The sequence below is a fragment of the Ranitomeya imitator genome, chromosome 6 (genome assembly GCF_032444005.1).
Source record: "Ranitomeya imitator isolate aRanImi1 chromosome 6, aRanImi1.pri, whole genome shotgun sequence".
NCBI classification, from domain to species: Eukaryota; Metazoa; Chordata; class Amphibia; order Anura; family Dendrobatidae; genus Ranitomeya; species Ranitomeya imitator.
In genome coordinates this window covers 533,706,128-533,732,736 of record NC_091287.1, presented here as the reverse complement: position 1 = coordinate 533,732,736, position 26,609 = coordinate 533,706,128, and the positions used below count along the sequence as shown (strand labels likewise).

Below are 26,609 nucleotides of genomic sequence, written 5' to 3'. Positions count from 1 at the left end.
GGATCGGAGTGCAGGGGGGGTGATTGGAGCACGGGGGGGTGATTGGAGCACGGGGGGAGCGGGCACGAGCACGGGGGGGAGCGGAGCACAGGACGGAGGGGAGCCGGAGCAGTGTACCGGACAGATCGGGGGGGTGGGGGGGCGATCGGAGGGGTGGGGTGGGGGCACACTAGTATTTCCAGCCATGGCCGATGATATTTCAGCATCGGCCATGGCTGGATTGTAATATTTCACCCGTTATAATGGGTGAAATATTACAAATCGCTCTGATTGGCAGTTTCACTTTCAACAGCCAATCAGAGCGATCGTAGCCACGAGGGGGTGAAGCCACCCCCCCTGGGCTAAACTACCACTCCCCCTGTCCCTGCAGATCGGGTGAAATGGGAGTTAACCCTTTCACCCGATCTGCAGGGACGCGATCTTTCCATGACGCCGCATAGGCGTCATGGGTCGGAATGGCACCGACTTTCATGACGCCTACGTGGCGTCATGGGTCGGGAAGGGGTTAATGGAAGTCTTCACACAAGGCTGGGCACACATCTGTCTGATGGTTTAGTGAATCCTGCATTGAGCAGAGGGTTGGACACAAGAAACATGGTGGTCCCTTCCAACTCTAACATTCTATGACTGTCATCTCATGTACGGCCTGCAGTAATAGCAAACCTTGCAAAATAGAGGCGATTAGGATCTTATGAGTTTATCGTCACCTAATAAACTTCCTCAAAGTTTAATATAACGAACGTTGTGTAAGAATCACTGGGAGGAACATTCACTTTACAAGATGTGTACTGTCTATGAATATACACAGCTGAAAATAGGCAAAAAGATGCACAGTAGATTGATGGATAGATACTCTGTGTCCACCCGTCCGTCTATCAGTAAATAGAGAATTTATCCATCAATGTGTCCATCCATCCGTTTATCTGTGAAATAGAAAGCTATTCCACACTACAATCCAGCTATGTATGTGCCGTGGTAGATCGGCTCACTCAGCTGTACATGGAGGTAGACACGGGAACACTGTCTCTTTAAGACCTTCACTGGTTTATACTGGCATAAACTGTGGTGAGGTAAAAAATAAACACGACCCTTTGAGCGAAAACAGGAAAACAAAACAAAATGGTATCATAAAGCACACTCCTTCTGTTAGCCGGGTTCTGCCCGCTCAAGACTAGCAAAACATACGGTTCAGGTTAGCACCAACACGAACACTTTTCTGGAGTTAGCCTCTCCAGACACACTGAACACCGAATGAGACTGGAGGCTGAATAGTTAAACCCCAGACCACACCGTGGGGTGGAGATAAAGTGGACAACCTCCCACACACCTCTATGGTTGTCCACAAAAACCCGGCCCTTAAAATGGTCGATTATCCCCTCTCAACGCAGTGTGCTGAAGCAAAGTTCTGGGTTTCAAATCACTGAAGCTAATAGCCTCAGTGAAACGTATCTCCCCTCCAACACTTTGCCAGTGACTTTGTCACAGTGACTATTTATGTATCTATCCACCTTGATCTCTCCATTTATCTTTCCTTCTGGTCATCTTGTATTGTATTTATCCATGAGCAGACACAGATAATGAGATGGAAGATACATGGTATCTAGATAGTTACACTGACAGCCATATATCCATCTTCCATCTCATTATCTGTGTCTGCTCATCCAAACCTCTATTAATCTGAGACACACGAGACATCGCTTTGTCAGGCACAGGAGAAGCCGTCAAAGTCAGATTTTTGGTGCTGGTGGTATCCCAAAGGTCCTACTGCCACATAAGGCACCAGTAATATATGGTCATTATCTCTGGCAGGTGCAGACAACCATATTTTCGGTTGGAAAGCGATCCGACAAAAAAACGGATCACACTTGGACCAATGTTATTCCATGTGGCCGTGTATGTTTGATTTTTTCCTAGAATTGGGCCGGTGCTCGGGTTAAAAAAAAAAAAAAAAAAAAAATCGCAACATGCCCGGTTTGCATCGAATATTTGGCCATGAAAGTCATTGAGTTTGTAGAAAACGTTGAGCTGCACTTGGATGAGGTCTGAGTGAGGTCAAATTTTCAGACTCACACAATGGAGAAGATGGAGAAAATTCAATGGAGAAGATGGAGAAAGATTTTAGGATTTTGGTAACTTCGCTTGACTTTTTTTTAGAAACTTTTACAGACAGCACCTGAAAAATAACCCTAAAATTTAGGAGTCAATGAATTTAGGCTTTTTTGCTCCAGAATTCCTGATATTGATCCATCCCTGGGAGCAGAACAATAAATACTACCAACATGGATTCCCATAATTTTCCAAAATTTAAGATATAAATTAAGCAATACAATACTGCAAAAATCAGATCTGGGACATTTTATTTGCAAAAAGTTCTAACCTAAAACGACAACTCCCATACATTACACGGTCCCACAGACCACTTCCCTTTTGTGTAGGAAGTGGGCGAATCCTATAAGTTGCACATGAAGCATAGGACAGTACGGCGTCTTCTCCCACGTTAGGTGGAGGATCTTCCATTGTTTATGCTTTGCAAAAAAGAAAAAAAAAAAAAAAAAAAAGAGCATGAACCGCACATCCCAAAGTCATACGTTGATCTAAAGCCGCTAGGCAAAAATTAATATAACTGAATATGAGGTTTTCAGTTTAACATTCTGATCAGACTGTATGAAGCCCACTGCCACTTCACGGCAAACCTCGTAGTGGGTCCTATCGCCCTAACGGAGCGGAGCCGTGCGGCGCCCACCGCCACAGCGGCCATGCACCAGCAGGGCGGACGGCCTGTTGCCCCACAGCACCCATGCTGCGAGACTGAGCCCCCATGACTCCAGACCGCGCCGCCCCACCAGCACAAAGCCACAGCAACAATGGCCGCCACACAGCACCAACACCAAAATGAAAGGAGCACTTAAACTCACCTTCCTCCAGCTCTTCAGTGAGAGCCAAAATGGGCTAGACCCCTAACTTTGCAGTCTCCTGCTAATTAAAATCACCTGTGCCAAATGGGAGGAGTGCTGGTCCAAGAAGAAGACTAGAAGTGGCAGTGGGCTTCATACAGTCTGATCAGAATGTTAAACTGAAAACCTCATATTCAGTTATATTAATTTTTGCCTAGCGGCTTTAGATCAACGTATGATTTTGGGATGTGCGGTTCATGCTCTTTTTTTTTTTTTTCTTTTTTGCAAAGCATGTTCTAGTCTTCTTCTTGGACCAGCACTCCTCCCATTTGGCACAGGTGATTTTAATTAGCAGGAGACTGCAAAGTTAGGGGTCTAGCCCATTTTGGCTCTCACTGAAGAGCTGGAGGAAGGTGAGTTTAAGTGCTCCTTTCATTTTGGTGTTGGTGCTGTGTGGCGGCCATTGTTGCTGTGGCTTTGTGCTGGTGGGGCGGCGCGGTCTGGAGTCATGGGGGCTCAGTCTCGCAGCATGGGTGCTGTGGGGCAACAGGCCGTCCGCCCCTGCTGGTGCCTGGGCGCTGTGGCGGTGGTCCGCTCCGTTAGGGCGATAGGACCCACTACGAGGTTTGCCGTGAAGTGGCAGTGGGCTTCATACAGTCTGATCAGAATGTTAAACTGAAAACCTCATATTCAGTTATATTAATTTTTGCCTAGCGGCTTTAGATCAACGTATGATTTTGGGATGTGCGGTTCATGCTCTTTTTTTTTTTTTTTCTTCCATTGTTTAGCTATTTTCTATAGACCCGGTGATGACCTTTGGGCAGAAGTGAAGTGACAACGACCAAGTTCTCAGGGTTCTAAATGTCCAGCCCAATATATTCTGCCCCATCGGAACAGAGATTAGTAACGTCCCCTAGAACATGGGCAGTAATTTTCCGCCATACTCTGCACATATTGCTTTAGGGAATGGCCGGGGCACACAGATTTCTATCAGCCGGTCAGGAATGTGGACTTTAATGAGAATGCAACATTTCTTCTCCAGTAAATACTCTATATATATTCCAGGCGGGGAACGGCAGTGTAAAGTCGCCATGTCCAGGCCAGACAGGCCAACTACCGTGCCTGGACTGTTAGTATGGGGGGGATATGTGAATCAAATTCAGCAATGTCCAGAAATCAATATAATCTGAGAAGCAATAATTCAGAAAATCCAAAAAGTCAGTTATTAAAAAAAATATCTAAAGGGGTGGTCTTTCTGCACCGTATGGACACTGCTGCGCGTCTCCCACACTGGAGGACTTAGTGTACCATTGCCACCAATCTATGTCCATGCAATACCACATCTCTCCAGCAGTGGCCGCTGTAGAAGAAATGTGACGCTGGCCAGACCTACAGTATGTGGATAAACTTGATCACAAGGATTAAAGTTCTGAGCAGATAACACAACCCTCTTTACTTTAACTTGCTTTTTGCCTGCAACCCCCCAGAAATTCCAGTTTTCAGATGAAAGATAAACCCGAAAATAATTGAGGTTGGAGGTCAATTTGGCATATTTGGATCAATGGTGCCTAAAATATATTGCGGAGAGTGACATGCAAAGGTGAGAAGAAGAGGACTAGAACTCTAGTGCCACCTATTGGAAGTAGCAATCTCTCACCCAGCCAAACCAGATCTCACACTTTGCACTGATGAGGGGCAGTACCCCGAAACACACGGTCTGCAAATTGAGATTATGGTTCCGGCTTTTATCCTAAGTCATGTGACGAGGCTCGTTAAAGGTTCGATAGTGACTTTTCAGATTGCTGTTTCCAATAGGTGGAGCTGGAGTTCTTGTCCTCTTCCTCTCTGAAGAGACAGTTTGCATATTGAATATATTGGTATTCCTTAAAAGTATTAAATTGATCTGTAATATGGATGTTTTTCCTCATAGAAGTCAATGGAGTAAAAAAGTATGGACCAGTGTCCCCATAGACATCAATAGGGTCCAAAATAGGGAGTCATTATTTTTTATTCTATTGACTTATATGGGGAGAATGAAATAAGTTGTCTCCTATCTTTAGGGTCGGGCATACCTTACTAAATCACTAAGATGTGAATTCTGGGATCGGTACCAATTCCAAAAAAGGGTCCTGGATTCTGAGAACTGGACTCTGCAGACTGCTATAGACTGGAGGTGCACATGCTCATCCTCCAATCCATTCACTGTTTATAGGACTTCTGTCAGTTCCATAGACAATGCACATGCTCACCCTCTGCACCATCTATTTTCACTGAAGAAAACACATGGCAAACAAGCCAAGAAAAAACTACCAAAACAGTCCTATGTACATATAAAAGTGAAAATACTTTATTGATGAATAATAATAAGGACAAAAACAGCCATCAGGCCAAGAGATGGCATGCAATACATGTAACCAAAACTACAAAGGTAAAAAACAACAGGTGTGCACACATGCCGGAACCACTCAACATCAGATACTACTACAAATTAATCTCCCCGTCAAAGTATGGCGGTGTAGGAGAGGGTGCCTAAAGAGATATGTATCTCAGCTCACAAAGAAAATGGTGCTCTGGAAGTCAGAGCAACATCACATATCAAAAATGAAAGTGAATAGCATGCATGATGATAACTATACCTTATTGTGAGCGGCACCAGTGTGGGGGTTCCTGGGATGTGTGCACACACCCCAACGCACGTTTCGGATGTTATCCTTCCTCAGGGGGCATAGTGAGTGGTGTCGCTATCTATTTTCTATAGATCCATCTATTTTCAACAGCCAATCCTCGTTAGTATAGTGGTAAGTATCCCCGCCTGTTACGTGGGAGACTGGGGTTTGATTCCCTGACGGAAAGGCCTCTTATATTCTCACAGCCGATCCTCGTTATTATAGTGGTAAGTATCCCCGCCAGTCACGTGGGAGACCAGGGTTCGATTCCCCGATAGGGAGACCTCTTATATTCTCTCAGCCAATCCTCGTTAGTATAGTGTTAAGTATCCCCACGTGGGAGACCGGGGTTCGATTTCTCGATAGGGAGGCCTCTTATATTCTCTCAGCCAATCCTCATTAGTATAGTGATAAGTATCCCCACGTGGGAGGATCAGGGTTCGATTCCTCAATAGAGAGGCCTCTTATATTCTCTCAGCCAATCCTCATTAGTATAGTGATAAGTATCCCCACGTGGGAGACCAGGGTTCGATTCCTCGATAGGGAGGCCTCTTATATTCTCTCAGCCAATCCTCATTAGTATAGTGATAAGTATCTCCACGTGGGAGACCAGTGTTCGATTCCCCGATAGGGAGGCCTCTTATATTCTCTCAGCCAATCCTCATTAGTATAGTGGTAAGTATCCCCACATGGGAGACCAGGGTTCCTCTTATATTCTCTCAGCCAATCCTTGTTAGTATAGTGGTAAGTATCCCCACGTGGGAGGACCAGGGTTCGATTCCTCGATAGGGAGGCCTCTTATATTCTCTCAGCCAATCCTCATTAGTATAGTGGTAAGTATCCCCACGTGGGAGACCAGGGTTCGATTCCCCGATAGGGAGGCCTCTTATATTCTCTCAGCCAATACTCATTAGTATAGTGGTAAGTATCCCCACGTGGGAGACCAGGGTTCAATTCCCCGATAGGGAGGCGTCTTATATTCTCTCAGCCAATCCTTGTTAGTATAGTGGTAAGTATCCCCACGTGGGAGACCGAGGTTTGATTCCTCGATAGGGAGGCCTCTTATATTCTCTCAGCCAATCCTTGTTAGTATAGTGGTAAGTATCCCCACGTGGGAGACCAGGGTTCCATTCCCTTACTTTGAGGCCTCTCATATTCCCCCAGCCAATCCTCGTTAGTATAGTGGTAAGTATTCCCCGACGGGGAGGCCTCTAATATTCTTACAACCATCTATTCTCTCAGCCAATCCTCATTAGTATAGTGATAAGTATCTCCACGTGGGAGACCAGGGTTCGATTCCCCGATAGGGAGGCCTCTTATATTCTCTCAGCCAATCCTCATTAGTATAGTGGTAAGTATCCCCACATGGGAGACCAGGGTTCCTCTTATATTCTCTCAGCCAATCCTTGTTAGTATAGTGGTAAGTATCCCCACGTGGGAGACCGGGGTTCGATTCCTCGATAGGGAGGCCTCTTATATTCTCTCAGCCAATCCTTGTTAGTATAGTGGTAAGTATCCCCACGTGGGAGACCAGGGTTCCATTCCCTTACTTTGAGGCCTCTCATATTCCCCCAGCCAATCCTCGTTAGTATAGTGGTAAGTATTCCCCGACGGGGAGGCCTCTAATATTCTTACAACCATCCATTTTTGGCTGGCTCGGACTGGCCCACAGGGGAGCAGGGAAATCCTCCGGTAGGCCGCTGTGAAGGAGTGCTGATGAGCAGTGATCTTACACGTGATTCATAATTTGCAGATAAACTTATCATCCATCCAATCATTCATTAAACAACCTAGCCAAATAAATATTACATAGAAGCAAAAGTAAATTTGTATATTAGGGTCCGGTCATGTTTGCGTGTAGCTGAACAGTGGGCCCCAAGAATTGATGTTACTGGTGGGCCTTTGCCAACCCAGTCCGACACTGGTTTTTGGGATCCAGCAGTCAGACCCCCAGTGAGTGTTAAGCTATTCCCTATCCTATTAATATGTGATAGTTGCAATTTTGGGAATAACCCTTTAATTGACCAGTTCAAACCCAGACAGGATAAAAGGGAGAGCAAAGGAGTCAAATGTACTGGGGGTCCGTGCTATCCTGGGACCTCCACCACCCACCTCAGAGTACATGTCTAAGAACTGCACTAGCAATGATATGTGGGTAGCATACGCTGCCGGTATTATGGTACATATGGCAGCATTAGTTCACTATTTGGTATACAGTATTGTGGTGGAATTATTGTGTATTGCATGGCGGTATTATTCCGTTCTTGACCATGTTGTGAATAGACTTTTTTTTCGACCCAGATCGAACCCAATTAGTCAGTAATCCTGTCCACAGAAATCAACATTTAGGAAGCAAATTGCAAAAGACACAAGATTGGGAAATCGGAACCCATGTGTTATTCCAGCTGTCCTGAGGACGGGTTTAACTGCTCCTCTGCATGCAACGCGCTGGTAATGTCAGGGAAGATTATGTAATGAATTGGAAGGCGGCCCGGCGAGAGAAACGTCCACCAGAGACTAGGAAGGTTCTTAGGAAAGGAGGAGAACATCAGTTCCCATAAGAGTTTTTCTTTTTTTCTTGATGGTGCTATGTTTAGTACAGAAATAGAGCTTAACCTCATCTATCCTGATGATGGCTGAAATACTCTGCGCTGCTGGCGCCTTTACTGTATGTTCATTTCAGTTTAATATTAACCCCACAGTGATGGATTGGCCATACTACATAGAAGATAAGTCTTAATGATACTACCATACAGTGCCCATATAATACCGCCATACACTTAGAGGGTTTTTTTAACATTTATGATCACTGCTTTGTATCCATATATCACAGCAATCTGTTATCGGTGTCATTGCTGAAAAATGTAGGGTCATATAAGGGTATAAATAATACCGCCATGCAGTCCATAAAATATAGCGATACCTTTATAGGAGTTCACAATATGGTTTTGGTGGTGCGGGTTCTTCAATGGTGGAGGTCCTGGGGCAATTTGCAATGCTATATAAAAAAGGCTTAAAAGGGGTATTCCCATGTCCAAGATCCTATCCCAACATGTAGTAGGTGTAATAATAATAATATTAGCAAATTCCTCCAATTAGAAATGTAGTATAGTTCTTCTGATACGCTATGTCTCTTTCTTCATGTCCAGGCATAGCAGGACCTTAGGTATCCATGGTTATGACCACTAGCAACTAGCTTATTGTCACAATATTAGTGGTCGTAGCCATGGATACCTAAGGTCCTGTAATGCCTGCACATAAGGAAAGAGACATAGCTAATCAGAAAAACTATACTACATTTCTGATTGGAGGTATATTCTAATAATATTATTATTACACCTACTACATATTGGAATAGATCTTGGAGATGCGAATAACCCTTTAAAAATTCCCTTTAAAAAGGGGACAGAATGAAGGAGCGATGGCATTGGGTAATGCAGGGCATATATTAGGCAAATGGAGTAAACTGCATAATATAGCAAAAAGCTATTACTTGCCTAATAAATTCCCCATCAGTCTAGAGTCTCCTGCCTCAATCACGTGCCATCCACCCACATGACTGCTGCAACGAATCACTGACTGCACTGAGGTCACATGGGTAGGTGATAGGTGACCACAACAGCCAGTGGCCTCAGTGATGTATGGCATGTGATCACTACTGCCAATCAGAAGCCTCCATTATGTATGGCATGTGATCACTACTGCCAATCAGAGGCCTCCATTATGTATGGCATGTGATCACTACTGCCAATCAGAGGCCTCCATTATGTATGGCATGTGATCACTACTGCCAATCAGAGGTCTCCATTATGTATGGCATGTGATCACTACAGCCAATCAATGGCCTCAGTGGCATACTAACATTATTACCAAAGCCAGTGATTGGCTGCAGCAGTTACATGTGATTAGTGCAGGGAAACAGGGGAGTGGAGATCCCTGGAGCAGCGGCACAGGACTGGTGGGAGGAATTATCGGATAAGCAATGGTTTTTTTTGTTATTTTATGCCATTTGTTTTGCAGATTCTGGAAACCTTTAATTCTGGGAATATCTGAGATGCAATGTCCCCGTTCAGAGGTCTCCCCCTTTAAATCCTCATTACGCATTCATGGGTCTGGTTCAGTTTTCAATGTTTTTCTTGCATTGCTGATTAATATTCTTAATATAATCCCTAACAATATTGCATTACTTTCATATGTTTGGATAGAACATACTTGGAGGGGAGAGCGCCGCGCAAAACAGCAAGCTTAGAATATTTCCCTCCAGTAAGGCAGCCCATAAAACACACAGCGAGCGCGGGGGGCTGCCAAGAATATCTGGCCAGGAATGGAAGATTCCTGCTGCACCCACACAACACTCTGCTGTGAGAAATGCAAGACCGCTGAGCCTGGGGCCCCGCTCGCTGTGGTGGGCACCCACACATGTGTAGGTTCCATAGAAAGGAGACTAGCATACAGCTTTACAGAAAAAAGGGGATAAACGAAGAACAATATAATATTACGATGGACAGGTCAATGCACACTGCTTTCCTGAAATACTCTGCACTGCTGGAGAACCTGCTCTGTCCACTCTACCATGAGACATTCCCATGCTATTCACTGGTCTAGGCTCCTTTAAATCACGTCAATGGTTTCGAAAAAAATCAATACATCCCATCTCCTTAAATCCTCTGCACTGCTGGGAACCATGCCATATTCAACACAATCAGGGAGGCTGATCGGCTGTGTGTTCGGGGATCGTTGTCCTGCTCCAGAATAAAGGAGGAGACGCCATAAACTCCTCAGTGTCATTTTATATGGAATGTTTCAGTGTATCCCAGTGATTTTGAGAATATTTTTTCGTGACACATTGTACTTTATGTTAGTGGTCAATTTTGGTCGACAAGGTTTTGAGTTTATTTAGAAAAATCTCAAACATTTGTAAAAAAAAAAAAATTCCCCCCAAAACATAGCAACGCCATCAGTGAGGCGTCTGATTGGCTGTGTGTTCGGGGATCTTGTCCTGCTCCAGAATAAAGGAGGAGACGTCATAAACTCCTCAGTGTCATTTTATATGGAATGTTTCAGTGTATCCCAGTGATTTTGAGAATATTTTTTCGTGACACATTGTAGTTTATGTTAGTGGTCAATTTTGGTCGACAAGGTTTTGAGTTTATTTAGAAAAATATCAAACATTTGTAAAAAAAAAAATTCCAAACAATTAGAAACTTTCACACTTTGAACGTTTAGCCCTATAATCCACATGGTCAGACCACACAAAGTAGTTAATAAAGAACATTTCCATCATGTCTGCTTTACATCAGCACCATTTGTACAATTTTCTTTTACTTTGTTAGGCTACTTTCACACTTGCGTTGTTTGCTGTACGTCGCAATGCGTCGTTTTGGAGAAAAAACGCATCCTGCAAATGTGCTTGCAGGATGCGTTTTTTCTCCATAGACTTGCATTAGCGATGCATTGCGACATATGGCCACACGTTGCATCCGTCGTGCGACGGATGCGTCGTGTTTTGGCGCATCGTCGGCACAAAAAACGTTACATATAACTTTTTTTGTGCATCGAGTCCGCCATTTCCGACCGCGCATGCGCGGCCGGAACTCCGCCCCCTCCTCCCCGGACCTTACAATGGGGCAGCGGTTGCATTGCAAAACTGCATCCGCTGCCCCCGTTGTTCATTTTTTTTTGCAGTTTGCGTCGGTACGTCGGGCTGACGCATGGCGACGGCCCTATACCGACGCTAGTGTGAAAGTAGCCTGAGGCTGTTAGAAGGTTTAACAATTGCAAAAGTAATTTTTCTTTCTTTTTTTTCAAGGAAATTTACAAAACTTATTTATTTAGCGACCTGTTCAGTTTTTAAGTGACTTTGAAGGTCCTGTGTATTGGGAAACCCCAAAAAGTGATACCATTTTAAAAACAGCGCCCCTCGAAATATTCAAAATTGCAGTCAGGTACTTTATTAACTCTTTACAAGCTTGTCAGGAATGAACACAAAGTGGCATGAAGGGAATGAAAAAATCATATTTTTACCACTGAAATGTTGCAAACTATAGCTGGCAGACACCAGGGACATTACCAAGTCTTGGATTCTCATGGCACACCATCAGGACCACACAATCATGATCTCTGGGTGCCAATGGTGTTAAGGAGGGAGCTTCCTCTCTGATAACCATCTAGATGCTGCTGTCACTATTAACAGCAGCATCTAAAGGGGTATAAATGGCCACGGCCAATATCGATCACGGTTGGTGCAGCAGGTTGTCCGCTGAGGCATTTTCACCCATCGGCGGATGCTATTCTCTTATATCTCAGGTTAATAAAAAAATAAATATTGGTGGTCAATAATGGGTTAAGAACGATCTTCAGTGTAAAGAAGAACGAGGAGTCCTGGAAGTGATGATCCGGACCTATAGAGCCCTGATCTCACATCATCTAGTCTGTCTGAGATCACATGAAGAGAAAAAAGGATTTCCACTAATGACATCCATTGAAGATCTGGGGTCAGTTCTCCAAGATGTTTTGGAACAATCTCCTGCCGAGTTCCTTCAAAAACTGTGAGCAAGTGACCAAAAAGAAGTGATGGAGGCGACAGGAGGTCACAAATATTGATGTGATTTAGTTTTCTCTTTTGTTCACTCACTTTGCATTTTGTTTTTTTTGTTAACTAATAAATCAAGAATGCTTTCAAGTGTTAATACTTTGCAACATACCGCATCAGCAAAAAAACCGTTTGCACAGCCCTGCATGTCCCTGATTTGAACACTTCTTTCAAATTAAAGGCCTATTAATTCTAGCTGCCCAATCCTTATCTCCCCTGCACCCTTTGTTGAGGGGCGAGTGGTGAGGGCCACATCAGATATCACAAGTAGTGAAGAACTCTATCACAAGAGGGTTCATTTTAGGGCAAGACTGACCATCATCCTTCTGGTTCTTTCAGTCTTGGGTCCAGGGGATTTTACAGCTGTACTAATGAGGAGAGATAACATCAGCAATGAGTGGAGATATGAGGACCCATTATGGATCAGGTCAAGTGTTCATTGGGGTCATTACTGAGAATATGCACTTATCTGTTTCAGGTAGCACTTACTCCAGTGTGATAGGCGGCTGGGAGTGGTCAGATTATCTGAGGCTTTCATGTCCATATCCACACAATGGCCACAGACCAGGCATCTTGATAAGGAGCGGCCAAACTAGATTTGGAAGGAGAGGACAACTTCCCTTCTAGATAATATATTTACAGACCAATAAAGGAGAGCAAACATTTCCACCTATATTTACCAGAGGAAGTTAAACTATCGGCTAATGATGATGAACTTATATCACCCCGTCAAATTACCCAAATGCAATATTGACGATTGACAGATCTGTTTGCATATAAAACTCTTCATCCTGCTGGTGTTTCCACAAGTTTATGCACTAGAGGTAACAAATACTAAAATATAGTAATATTGGTGTAAGTCTACCTTCATATAATGTGTATGGGGGGGGATCATGACTGTACCTCAATATCAGATGTCAAGGAACAGGAGGGTTAGGTGGTTGGATGTCATCACCCAACGTACACACACTTAGGTGGCATATCACCATGAAGTCCTACTATTGGGACCCACTTGCCAATTGGGCTACAATGGTAACAGATGTAGAAAAGAGCTCTACCACTTCGTCCCAAGTTTGCTTCAATTATTGTCAATGGCTGACCATGTGGCTTCCAAAAACGCCAAATCGAGCAAAAGAGGATGAAGAGGCCAACACTCAACAAGTGACTCACAGAAAGGTTCCTTAAAAAAAGAGAACCTCTATCAAAAGGCGCTTAAGAGCAGCACAATTTTTATGTTGGATTCATATGAAAGAAAAAATTTCAAAGAAAAATGAATGTGTGCCTCCGTATATAATCAGAGCCATACAGAAGTACAGCAATGCCCTCAAGAAGATGATTATGGGTGCCGTATTTTGGTGCTCCACCTCTCGGACGTGAACCGATGTGATAAGTATCCTGGCACAATCAGCCAAAGATAGGACTTGACTATTCAATTCTGTGAAATGCAACCTTGCGATCTCTGTAAAAAGCTGCTGAACATCTGTAAATGTTGGTCCTGGTACAAGAATCTTTTCCTAGAAAGCAACCAAGAAATATTTAACTATCACTGTTCTAAGTTATGAACTGAGGCATCTCTTTTGTGCTATTTGCTAAACATTGAAGCCATGAGTTGTCCAGAAGATCACGATCGATTATAAAGAAAACTCTAGTCCAGGGGAGGTCATCACATCAGAAGTTGTCATGAGAGAGGGTCATTGAGCCAAGACCATCAGAGGTCTATTCTGAACATCAATAGACTGAAATTGAAATCTACACAGTTTTACCTCCATTCGCCCAACTGGACCGTCCATCCGCTTATAAATTCCTTTTCTATTTTGCATAAATAATCCTCCTTTGAAATAGGTCATTCCTCATTGGTACCACCTAAATTTTTGTCTAGACGAAAGGGCCAAATCCGATGGTGCAAAACCCATGTGCCATGGTAATAAAAAGTAATGAGGGAACATGGACCTACAAGAGGTTTATGAGGAACCTTGGAGACTTGCTTATTCTTCTAGGAGTTTGGGCGGTCTTCATTTTTTTCCAGAAACATCCTAGACATTCCTGAAGACATCCGACGAGCCTCTCTGTCATCAAAGACAAGCCATTTTTAAAATAAATCTGCCATGTGGATCTGACTTCCTAGACCTTAGACAAACTGTCAGTGTTGCAATAATAAGCTATATCTAACCAAAAATCTGAATTTTTTTTGGCCGTTCGGCTAAAAGGCCATGTGTGTAGTATATGAATGATTGAGTCCACCTGAGTAGGCACTACTCTTCATTCTGGCTCATAGAGAAGGGTCTCAACAACCTTGTTAAGCTTACACACTCCAATGTGTTTCACGGCCCTATCCTTCTATATCTTGATGGAGGTCACAATGTTTGGACAACTTATCACATGTCCCTCCTTTGAGTATTCCTTCCTTTGGGCAACACATTTATTTTGCTAATTTCCCAGATTCTAGTGAATATCAGGATTCCTTTGGTAGAGCTACTAGATGTTGTAGCCATGGAAATCACAACCTATGCAATAAAAAAATGGGATGACCAATGAGGAAAAACATGGAAGCCTTGACCAAGTTAACATGAAGTTTCTACTTCCTACAAAAATTACCATAGACAGATTGAAATGTTCTTAACACTGATTGCAAATCATTATTTGCTGGTTTTAGGAACACACAATCCCAATATATCTCATTAGCACCACAAATATAGAAAAGGTAAAGGCAACCATCATAACCGAGCCCCCAGAAATTGAGGGACAATCGTCAATTCAGCCACATAATGTTGCAGGATAATGACTTCTTCTATGATACAAACTAAGGAAGGACTCTTTGAAGACACATAGCTTTAAGATGTTACGGAGTCTTACAGGCCACATGGAAAAGAAAATTGTAAAAATGGGTTCTTCTCCAGAATGAAGAAAAAAATGTCACTAGTTCCATCAATTGGGTTAGCTACCCCATAAGTCAATATCAACCCATATAAGACCCTTGAAAAATGCTTCAGGGTAGCTACCTCAAATAGAAGACACTAGAGGCATGTTTTCTTCCATGTGAAGGAGAACTAATTTGCAGACTAATTGTACAACTATAGATAAATATATTTCCTATAATTATTAAAAATCTGGAATAAATGTCTACGGGTGTAGTATGCCCACAAGTAGCTTTTGTACCAAAGTTCATGGGCATCCAAGCTTCTTCTTACTTTTCCAGAACGAGGTATATTAATTATTACTCTCCCCGAACAGAACTAACTTTAGATAGTAGTCATTGTAGGTCAAGAAACGTTATATATGTAGCAGAGCATTGTGAGAAGAAAAGTTGTCAATTACTCATCGTCTATCGAAGCCCCATGATGAAGTGTGGTAGCCGCGCTTCCAAGTAATACCTCGGCCAAGGTCGTAACATCCGTAAACCCACCTTCTATTCCAATACTGGAGAAAGAAGGTAAAAATAAAGATTTTGGCATCCGATCTAGAAAAGTAACAATATGTTCTGAACTGGATCCCTGCCCAAAGTCACATTCCCCTATACAGACTGAATTGGAAATCACTAAGAACAGGGCTCAATTATCCCTTTTTTCCCTGCCGTCTAGATACCTTCATTTATTTGTTGAATTTCAATCAATTAACCTTTTTAGTACTGAAAATCCACACATGGGTAAACATTGACATTTTAAGACCATAGGTCTACAGTGTCGTAGGAACAGGGGTTGTAAGGGTCCCTGTAGCTGGAAGGCCCAAAGGTTAACATGCTCCCTAGAAGAATGGTGGTCCTGTAAGTCACTGGAGAGGAGGTGCAATAAAGATGGAAGAATGACCTGATGGAGTGCCACTGCTTGTTTGTGATGTCATCAGAGGTTTGGTGGTAGATCTAGCATTTCTGCGGGTTCCAAAATCCTCAAACTGGGCCTTTGTTGGGCTAAAGGGCCTCTAAAATAATCAGTCCATTAGTTTCAGAAATCAAAACCCATAGAAGATGTTGAGGATCCATTCACACCCAACACCGAGATCCAAAGGCAGCTCAAAAGTTCTTACTACCCAACAATTTTCATTATCACTGGACTATAGTATGGGTAAAACAGGTAAGGTATTGCTTTTTTTTTTAAAGTTCAACGTGCAAAGTACATCAAATTTGAGTGAATGTATGCAGATCTATCTAGACATGCAGAGTAGATGAGAAAGCCCCTTAAACAATCGAGTCATACTGGAAGACGAATGAAAAGAATAGACAAGTACCTGCAGATACGGGAGGCAACTTATGACCAAGAGGTAAGAGATCTGGCCTAATGTACCATCAAAACAATCAAGTAAAAAATATGACTAAACTGAAAAGGCTCCATAATACCCTAAAATATCATATTCAGAGTGGTGCAGTGGGTAGGAACACCAGTACTGAAGTAGAAATAAAGATGGCAAGGTGATTGACTGTCACACCATAAAGCCCAACATTACACAGATTGACTGCAAAGTGAGGGGTCAGATTACAGCCCTTATTTTACTCTACAAATAGGGGAGGAGAGATGGTTAATAATGAGCAGAGTGAGAGACAGAAAGATTATGCTGAGTTTTATAACAATCACTCAAGAGCTGGAGTCACATCAACACAGCACAATACTTTCTTTATAATGTCCTCCAGCTGTTGCTGCTGCTTCTCTCTGTTTTCCAACTAAGGAGAGAAAAGGAGAAATCTCCCGTGTATATGTGGGCTGTGCATGGGAGACATCATAGCAGCTAGTCTTCACTCACTAGTTCAGAGTCAATGGCAAATTAAAAGCTAGAGCCTGCAGAGGAGAAAACTGGTGAAAATATAGGATACAAGTCATATAACGGCCAGAGAGTGTGTTATAACTCATGTACACACTGGACAGCTTATTCTGAAAAGTTAGTTCTAAGTGTGGTTATATCATCATACTTGTCAGTATCATGCACCTCAGCAGATATGTATTCATCATCGTCCCCTATCAACATGCATTGTAGAAGGGCGTTTCAAAGTCATGTAGGCGAATTGCCCACTCAAGATTCCCTCAATGGGCCAGACGCTCTGTGAGTAGCTAAAAAATAAAACAAATCCTACATAAAAAGTCAGACTGGTCCACTGGAGTGCCAGATAATCCTTTACGGATGGGCCCAGGTTCTGACACATGAAAGGGTCCTACATTTTAGAAGAAGATAATCCAATTTGTAGGTGACATTGGAGCCACTTGCCACTGAAGTCTATTTCAAAGAAGAGTCCAATAAAACTTAAGAAATCTTATAGAGGACCTGTCCAGGGTAAGCAGTGATAACTACAGGGAGATTCGCTCGAAAGAGGACCCCCAAATACTATGCAATACTAGCAATCTGAACTCCCACAAAAATAGTCAATACTGGAAGTGATCTGCTCTTACTGCTATTCACATTACGATATGGAGCTTCATGTTCTTGAATGGAGCAGCAAGTTTAATGGATGGAGGAATAGCAGCAATTTAACTTTTGATGTTTTCCTTCAGATCCTCCTCAGTATGAGACTTGTCCCGAAAGACTTTTACTTTCAACATATCCAAAGGGAGAGGTCTGGTGGTGTCAGATCTAGAAACCATGGAGGCCAAAGGCCCTTTGAAATTACTCTGCTGCTGGGAAAAACCCTTAAATTCTGCCATCGTGCAACACATTCTTCCATCATCTAGTTGATTCACAAACTATTCAAAAATATCTAGGCACACATCGGTGTTCTTGGAGGTGTCAAACAAAATGGGGCCTATGATGCGCAACCGAGACAACCGAGTGGTTTTTGGTAAGTGGCAAAAAGATTTTCAGTGGCCCATAGACAAGTGTTTTGAGAGTTAACAAAACCTGACAAAATGGAACCACATCTCACCAAAAGAACCATGTGTTCAATATTCCTTCACAGATGCCTGAAACCACTGCCTGTATCTCACTCTCATCTCTATATTACTCACATTGACCTCCTGAACGATGGCGTCATGATATGCTTGCAATGTTGCCCTTTCTACAGTTCTTTGACATGTGGAATAAGATTTTCCAGTCTCCTGGGCTACACGTCTCAAAGTATTCATAGACGACTGCTCCAGATGATGTTGCACATCACCAATTGTTTCCTGAAACATTTTCGAACACCATGGGAAGGGATCGATGATACCATCATTTCCAGTTTCTGTACCATCTTCTGAATTACACTCTTTGACGACATGCCCTAAATTCGTTTTAACGTTGATTAAACGAATTGGGGAGCCAACGGCTTCGCACCACGAGGATTCATTTTTCAATACTGTACACCACCATCTTGATGAGAAGTCAAGTGAGTGAATGTAAGGGCTACGGAGGTATGTAACCAGAAATCCCAAATGGAGGTTGAATGTTGCAACGGCTGTCTGGCGCCTACCTCATTGCTCCAATGTGGCTTATTTGAAGCTCCATATACTGCGGAGCACATTGAGCATTGTTTCGCTCAGTCTGCTTCATCTGAGCGAGAGTTAAATAAGAGGAAAAAAATATGCATATTTGCCTCTAGGACCACGCCACTCTTGCAATTCTTTCCTGGCGGTCTGGTGACATTAGCTACAGCGGTTACACGACATGATCAGGGGATCTCCGCTTTGATGGAATACTAAAAGGCTGCAGTCGATCAGCAGCTGCTAATTCGATTTTTCCATCATAGAGCATTTGGGGGTGTATGATGTCGTTAATGTGCTGCGGAATATGATGGCGCTATATAAGCAACACATAATAAATGAATAAATGAATAAAATGTAGTATGCTCAAGAGCTGAGTCTGCTCCACACAGGGCAAATGGAGCCATCTCAGATCAAGGATAGGTCATCAATGTCTCATCGGCATGGCTCAAACACCCGACACCCCCACCGATCTGCTATTTTCGTTGCTGCCATCCGCTGACCGGAAGTACTCACTTGTGGAGCTACTCAGTCTTCTTATAATGGCTGCTTCAGGGTACTACACATCCACCTCCGATTCAACTCAACAGGAGGCAGATGTGCAGCCCCCGGCCGCGGTCACCATCAGAAGACTTCGGTCGGCAGCTGCTGCTGACACGGATAACAGCTGACTGGCGGTGTGCCGGGTGTCGGACCCAAGCCGGTCAGATGCACTTAGAAGTTATCACTTCAGCCGGAAGCCCTCTGAAGAACCCTGTAACCGCCATCTTGGTGCTCATGTAAAGCCCAGTTACAGGCAGAGCTTTATAGGAGACTATGATTTGTACTGAAGAATTGCAGTATATTCTACAAGGGATTACAGGTTCATGTCCTTTATGGGGACTGAACAAATGAGAATTAAAAGAAAGTTTTTAAAGAATATGAAATTAAAAAAAACAACCATAAAAATTATTCTTTTTTTCTCCCATCCAAACTAAAAAAAAAATTGTAAAAAAAAAAAAAATTCATATTACTATTAATAATAAGTCATCATCATCTATCAAAATATCAAGTTAATTGACCCATAAGGTTAATGATGTCCTTAGAGACTAGAACACACCCTGCATAAAATAAGCCCTCATACGGCTGTTGACAAAAAAAGTATGTATTACTCTCTCTCTCGTCTTCTGAAGACCAAAATCGCAAAAAAAAATAAAATAAATAGTCTACAGCTGAAAGGAGTTCAGTATTAAAAGCTTTGTGGATTGATACCATTTTTGGAGCATTTCTACTTGTACAAAAAAAAAAAATAACGCAGTTAATTTTCAGGCCTATTGTGTGATAATTTGTCGTTTCCACGGTAACGCAGTACCTGTTCCCGACATATCCACAGTGCCTTTAATCAAGGGATTCAATGCTAAAAAAAGGGAGACTGAAAGCAATGTGACAAGAAATACATTGTTCGCATCAATTTAGTAGGATTGGTCTTAGAAGGGGATGGAGGAACCTGAGCCATTGTGGCTAGTATTGGTGCAAACCTTGGCAATTGAAAGGGCTCAGTGGAGCAAGGTTGTGGGGCCTAAGGTAATGGGTAAAGTAAGGTTGTGGGGGGTGCCCAAAAACATTGCTCGGAGGCCGTCTGAAAAGTCGCTGTGTGTTGTCATGGAGATTGGAAACTATAGGAGTCTATAGTCAGCACTAGGTATGTGATCCGGGGGTCCTGTTTTTTACGTCATGCTCGGTGAGATATCATTTCAAAGCAGTGACGACAGAAATCATCAGAGGACCCATTTACACATGGAACATGGCACTCCACCCAGCAGACATTGACCATGTCACATATAGACCAATCCCGCCGGGCCGCGATCAGTATACTCCTCTCCTTGAAATACTCCTGCAATTCTTTTGCTTTCCCCATGACTCACAATCCAGAAACATCAGTGGCTGGATGAAAGATGCAAGAGTCTGTCTGGATCTCAGAATCTCATTCAGCTTTTATGCACACACTGATTATAAATAAACAGGTCACAGGTTACCTTTAGTAGCCATTCAAACCCATTTGTGTCAGTTTCTGTGCATGGATGTCATTTGGATGCTTTGGGTTGTCATTATGATTTAAAAAGAGAAAACACAGTAGTTTGACAATAAATGGCTTCACCCAACCACTAACTATGAGTGGAGGAAAAGTTCTGGTGTTATCATTCATATTCTCTGAAAAAGGCCAAGAAAGCAAAAATTCTGCCGCAGTATGTAAACTTTTGAGCACAACTTTATACAGTACAGACCAAAAGTTTGGACACACCATCTCATTTAAAGATTTTTCTGTATTTTCATGACTATGAAAATTGTACATTCACACTGAAGGCATCAAAACTATGAATTAACACACGTGGAATTATATACTTAACAAAAAATGTGAAACAACTGAAAATATGTCTTATATTCTAGGTTCTTCAAAGTAACCACCTTTTGCTTTGATTACTGCTTTACACACTCTTGGCATTCTCTTGATGAGCTTCAAGAGGTAGTCACCGGACATGGTCTTCCAACAATCTTGAAGGAGTTCCCAGAGATGCTTAGCACTTGTTGGCCCTTTTACCTTCATGCTGCGGTCCAGCTCACCCCAAACCATCTCGATAGGGTTCAGGTCTGGTGACTGTGGAGGCCAGGTCATCTGGCATAGCACTCCATCACTCTCCTTCTTGGTCAAATAGCCCTTACACAGCCTGGAGATATGTTTGGGGTCATTGTCCTGTTGAAAAATAAACGATGGTCCAACTAAACGCAAACTGGATGGAATAGCATGCCGTTGCAAGATGCTGTGGTAGCCATGCTGGTTCAGTATGCCTTCAATTTTGAATAGATCAACAACAGTGTCACCAGCAAGCCCCCCCACACCATCACACCTCCTCCTCCATGCTTCATGGTGGGAACCAGGCATGTAGCGTCCATCCGTTCACCTTTTCTGCGTTGCACAAAGACACGGTGGTTGGAATCAAAGATCTCAAATTTGGACTCATCAGACCAAAGCACAACTTTCCACTGGTCTAATGTCCATTCCTAGTGTTCTTTAGCCCAAACAAGTCTCTTCTGCTTGTTGCCTGTCCTTAGCAGTGGTTTCCTAGAAACTATTTTACCATGAAGGCCTACTGCACAAAGTCTCCTCTTAACAGTTGTTGTAGAGATGTGTCTGCTGCTAGAACTCTGTGTGGCATTGACCTGGTCTCTAATCTGAGCTGCTGTTAACCTGCGATTTCTGAGGCTGGTGACTCGAATAAACTTATCCTCAGAAGCAGAGGTGACTCTTGGTTTTCCTTTCCTGGGGCGGTCCTCATGTGAGCCAGGTTCTTTGTAGCTCTTGATGTTTTTTGCAACTGCACTTGGGGACACTGATCCTAATTTCTTAAAGTAATGATGGCCACTCATTTTTCTTTACTTAGCTGCTTTTTTCTTGCCATAATACAAATTCTAACAGTCTATTCAGTGGGACTATCAGCTGTGTATCCACCAGACTTCTGCACAACACAAATGATGGTCCCAACACCATTTATAAGTCAAGAAATGCCACTTATTAAACCTGACAGGGCACACCTGTGAAGGGAAAACCATTCCCGGTGACTACCTTTTGAAGCTCATCAAGAGAATGCCAAGAGTGTGCAAAGCAGACATCAAATCAAAAGGTGGCTACTTTGAAGAACCTAGAATATAAGACATATTTTCAATTGATTCACACTTTTTTTGTTAAGTATACAATTCCACATGTGTTAATTCATAGTTTTGATGCCTTCAGTGTGAATGTACAATCTTCATAGTCATCATGAAAATACAGAAAAATCTTTAAATGAGGTGTGTCCAAACTTTTGGTCTGCACTGTATATATACATACACTGTCCCCATTGCTGTTCTGCATAGGCGTGAGCCCCCTCAGACAGATAATTGCAGAGTCTGGCTATGGATACAAGTTCAAGAGTGAAAGTCCCATCAGCCACCTCCTCTACATGGATGACATCAAGCTGTATGCGAAAAATGAACGAGACATCAATTCACTGATCCACCTGACAAGGATCTACAGTGAAGACATCAGGATGTCCTTCGGACTGGAGAAGTGCGGACGGTAGTAAAGAGAGGCAAGGTAGTCAAGACTTATGGAGTGGAATTACCAGCAGGGCACATAGCAGATGTACAGACATGCTACAAGTACCTCGGCATCCCACAGGGATACGGTAACCATGATGAGGAGGCAAGAAACGTAGCAACTTCCAAATACCACCATCAAAGGGTAAGGCAGGTCCTGAAGAGCCAGCTCAATGGGAAGAATAAAATCCACACCATCAATACATATGCCCTGCCAGTTATCCAATACCCTGCTGCCATAGTGTGCTGGCCAAAAGAAGAGATGGAAGCTGCAGATGTGAAGACATGAAAGCTTCTCACAATGCATGGAGGTTTCCACCCAAAGTCTAAGGTTTCTTTTACACATACCGTGTGTTTTGCAGCCCGTTATGGCGGGCCTTTTTTGCGGGGAGTGTCACCACAATTTTCACGGTCTGCCCCAATAACGGATGACAAAAAACTTGCGGATCTCCGTTTTTCGGGTTTCCAATACTATGGAAGTAGTATTGGAAAAAAAATCAGCATTCCGCAAAACTGGATGTCACGGTGCACTGCAAAAACAAGCAGTGGGGAAAAAAGTATTTAGTCACCCACCAATTTTGCATGTTCTCACACTTAAAAAAATAAGAGAGGCCTGTAATTGACATCATAGGTAGACCACAACTATGAGAGTCAAAATGAGATAACAAATCCAGAAAATCACCTTGTTTGATTGGCAGGATTTATTTTGCAAAGTATGGTGGAAAATAAGTATTTAGTCACCTAAAAACATGCAAATTTTCTGGCTCTCACAGATCTGTAACTTCTTCTTTAAGAGGCTCCTCTGTCCTCCACTCATTACCTGTAGTAATGGCACCTGTCTGAACTTCTTATCAGTATAACAGACACCTGTCCACAACCTCAAACAGTCACACTCCAAACTCCACTATGGTGAAGACCAAAGAGCAGTCGAAGGACACCAGAAACAAAATTGTAGCCCTGCACCAGGCTGGGATGACTGAATCTGCAATAGGCAAGCAGCTTGGTGTGATGAAATCAACTGTGGGAGCAATAATAAGAAAATGGAAGACATACAAGACCACTGATAATCTCCCTCGATCTGGGGCTCCACGCAAGCTCTCAACCCGTGGGATCAAAATGATCACAAAAACGGTGAGCAAAAATCCCAAAACCACATCGGGGGACCTAGTGAATGAACTGCAGAGAGCTGGGACCACCATAACAAAGGCTACCATCAGTAACACACTACGCCGCCAGGGACTCAGATCCTGCAGTGCCATACGTGTCCCCCTGCTTAAGCCAGTACATGTCTGGGCCCATCTGAAGTTTGCTAGAGAGCATTTGGATTATCCAGAAGAGTATTGGGAGAATGTCATATGGTCTGATGAAACCCTCGTAGAACTGTTTGGTAGAAACAAAACTCGTTGTGTTTGGAGGAGAGAGAATGCTGAGTTGCATCCAAAGAACACCATACCTACTGTGAAGCATGGGGGTGGCAACATCATGCTTTGGGGCTATTTCTCTGCAAAGGGACCAGGGCGACTGATCCATTTACATTAAAAAATGAATGGGGCCATGTATCATGAGATTTTGAGTGCCAACTTCCTTCCATCAGCAAGGGCATTAAAGGTCAAACAAGGATGGGTCTTTCAGCATGATAATGATCCCAAGCACACCACCAGGGCAACGAAGGAATGGCTTCGTAAGACACATATGAAGGTCCTGCAGTGGCCTAGCCAGTCTCCAGATCTCATCCCCATAGAAAACCTTTGGAAGGAGTTAAAAGTCTATGTTGCCCAGCGAAAAGCCCAAAACATCACTGCTCTAGAGGAGATCTGCATGGAGGAATGGGCCAACATACCACCAACAGTGTGTGACAACCTTGTGAAGACTTACAGAAAACGTTTGACAACTGTCATTGCCAACAAAGGACATATAACAAAATATTGAGATTAACTTTTGTTAATGACCAAATACTTATTTTCCACCATAATTTGCTAAATAAATCTTGACAAATCAGACAAGGCGATTTTCTGGATTTGTTTTCTCATTTTGACTCTCATAGTTGCGGTCTACCTATGATGTCAATTACAGGCCTCTTTCATCTTTTTAAGTGGGAGGAACTTGCACAATTGGTCGCTGACTAAATAGTTTTTTTCCTATATATATATATATATATATATATATATATATATATATATATATATATATATATATATATATATATATATATATATATATATATATATATACACATATATATATATTTACACACACACACATATACATAAAGATTGTGTGTATGAGGATACTGTAATTATATATACACACACATATAATGCAATGTTCTCATATACCTACATACAAGTACAACACATACTACATATATCATATCAAGCATTACTGAAAGCCCGTGACCCCCCTAACATCACGGTGAGATCATTCGGTGGATCGACATCCCAGGGCTCTGTGCTTTGCATGCATGCAATCCCTCTATGCCATGTGCTCCGAAATTAATGGCGCTCCCTCCATCCTATTTAACGCTGTATTCAGTTAAAGTAAACAAGGAAAAAAAAAACAACCTCCGTTATAAAATGATTTCTTATTGCCGATCGACCCGATCAGAACAGTTACTTTTACTTTCGTAATCAATAAACAAACATCCAATGACATATCACATGTATACACGCATATATACATATACACGCACACTATACAAGCTACGGCATAGTCAATATGAAGGTGTATTCAGCAAAGGGTTAAAAATATCCGAATTAGGGTTTTCTATTAATATAACGTATCAGCGCTAGGCCACAGCTATGGGATATGGGCAATCGAGGTTTTTTTACGGAGACTTTTATGCGAAAATGGAAAAATATCGGCTTGAGGATGGGAGTCCGGGAAAAGCGAAACGCTATTTTTGTCATTTAGGGGGGGGGGGGATTAGGTTGGGTTTTTTCGGGAAGCCATCTCTACCTGGAAGAGAAAAATATTCTAGAGACGAAGGAGTTACCTTAACGGACGGACACTTACCCATCGGAGAGCCTTTAACCCTTTAGTCCCGGGATCACGTAATCCTTTGGAAAATAAAGTTGCAGAAATGATAAATCCGCAATAAGACCGTCTTCCATGTGCTCATTGTAGCACGCGCTCGGCTCAGTTGAACACTCTGCTGTCGACCAGGGCCTGACGTCACATGAATACAGACAGGCAAACACGCACACCCCCTGCCCTGAGTGACACAGGCGCACACTGGCTGCAGGCTGCGGAGAGGCATCAGAGCCATGCATGTCTCCTGGCCTGACAAGTCCCCTCAACTTTCCCAGCACATGGGTCATGCTTCCTCTGTGCACTGCTCGTAGACCATGTGCTGGGCAGTCAGCAGCTTCACCCTGTGGGAGTGGAGGGAAGGGGGTGTGGGGAAGGCAGCTGCACATTATAAGGGCAGATTCACACGCCGCAGATTTGCTGCAGAAATTTCTGTGATTTGCAATGAGTTCAGGTCGTCTGAGCGGAGATGTTTGGCAATGAGTTCGGAGCGATGGGAAAGTCCCAGAAAATTCAGCAAAAAATCTGTAATAGAGAGAGGTCACAAAGATATACCATGCAGAGTGAGGTTATACATACACGTCATGCAGTGTCGTATCAACTGCACATTAAGAAATATACCAGAAGTGACCAGAAGGTGAGAACTACGACTGTTTACTCACTGCAGCTTCCTGTTCATCTTCCCTCACTTAAGGTACCTTCACCCATAACGATTTTGTTAACGATATCGTTGCAACGTCACACTTTTTGTGACGTAGCAACGATCCCGCTAACGATCTTGTTATGTGTGACAGCGACCAACGATCAGGCCCCTGCTGGGAGATCTTTGGTCGCTGGGGAATGATCAGGACCTTTTTTTGGTTGCTGATCTCCCGCTGACATCGCTGGATCGCCGTGTGTGACGCCGATCCAGCGATGTGTTCACTTGTAACCAGGGTAA

At 43.0% G+C, this 26,609-nt stretch overlaps 1 long non-coding RNA gene across 2 annotated transcripts in view; it reads right to left on the bottom strand.

Annotated features, from left to right (window-relative positions):
* The window catches only part of LOC138643129 (uncharacterized), a 183,729-nt gene extending 157,732 nt beyond the window's left edge, over positions 1 to 25,997 (bottom strand). The window contains exon 1 of one of the 2 annotated variants that reach the window (XR_011314134.1): positions 25,655 to 25,997. This is a non-coding gene — a long non-coding RNA (uncharacterized lncRNA). The remainder of the gene's footprint in view (positions 1 to 25,654) is intronic. The other variant, XR_011314135.1, reaches the window with a different exon arrangement.
* Positions 25,998 to 26,609: the final 612 nt, after the last annotated feature.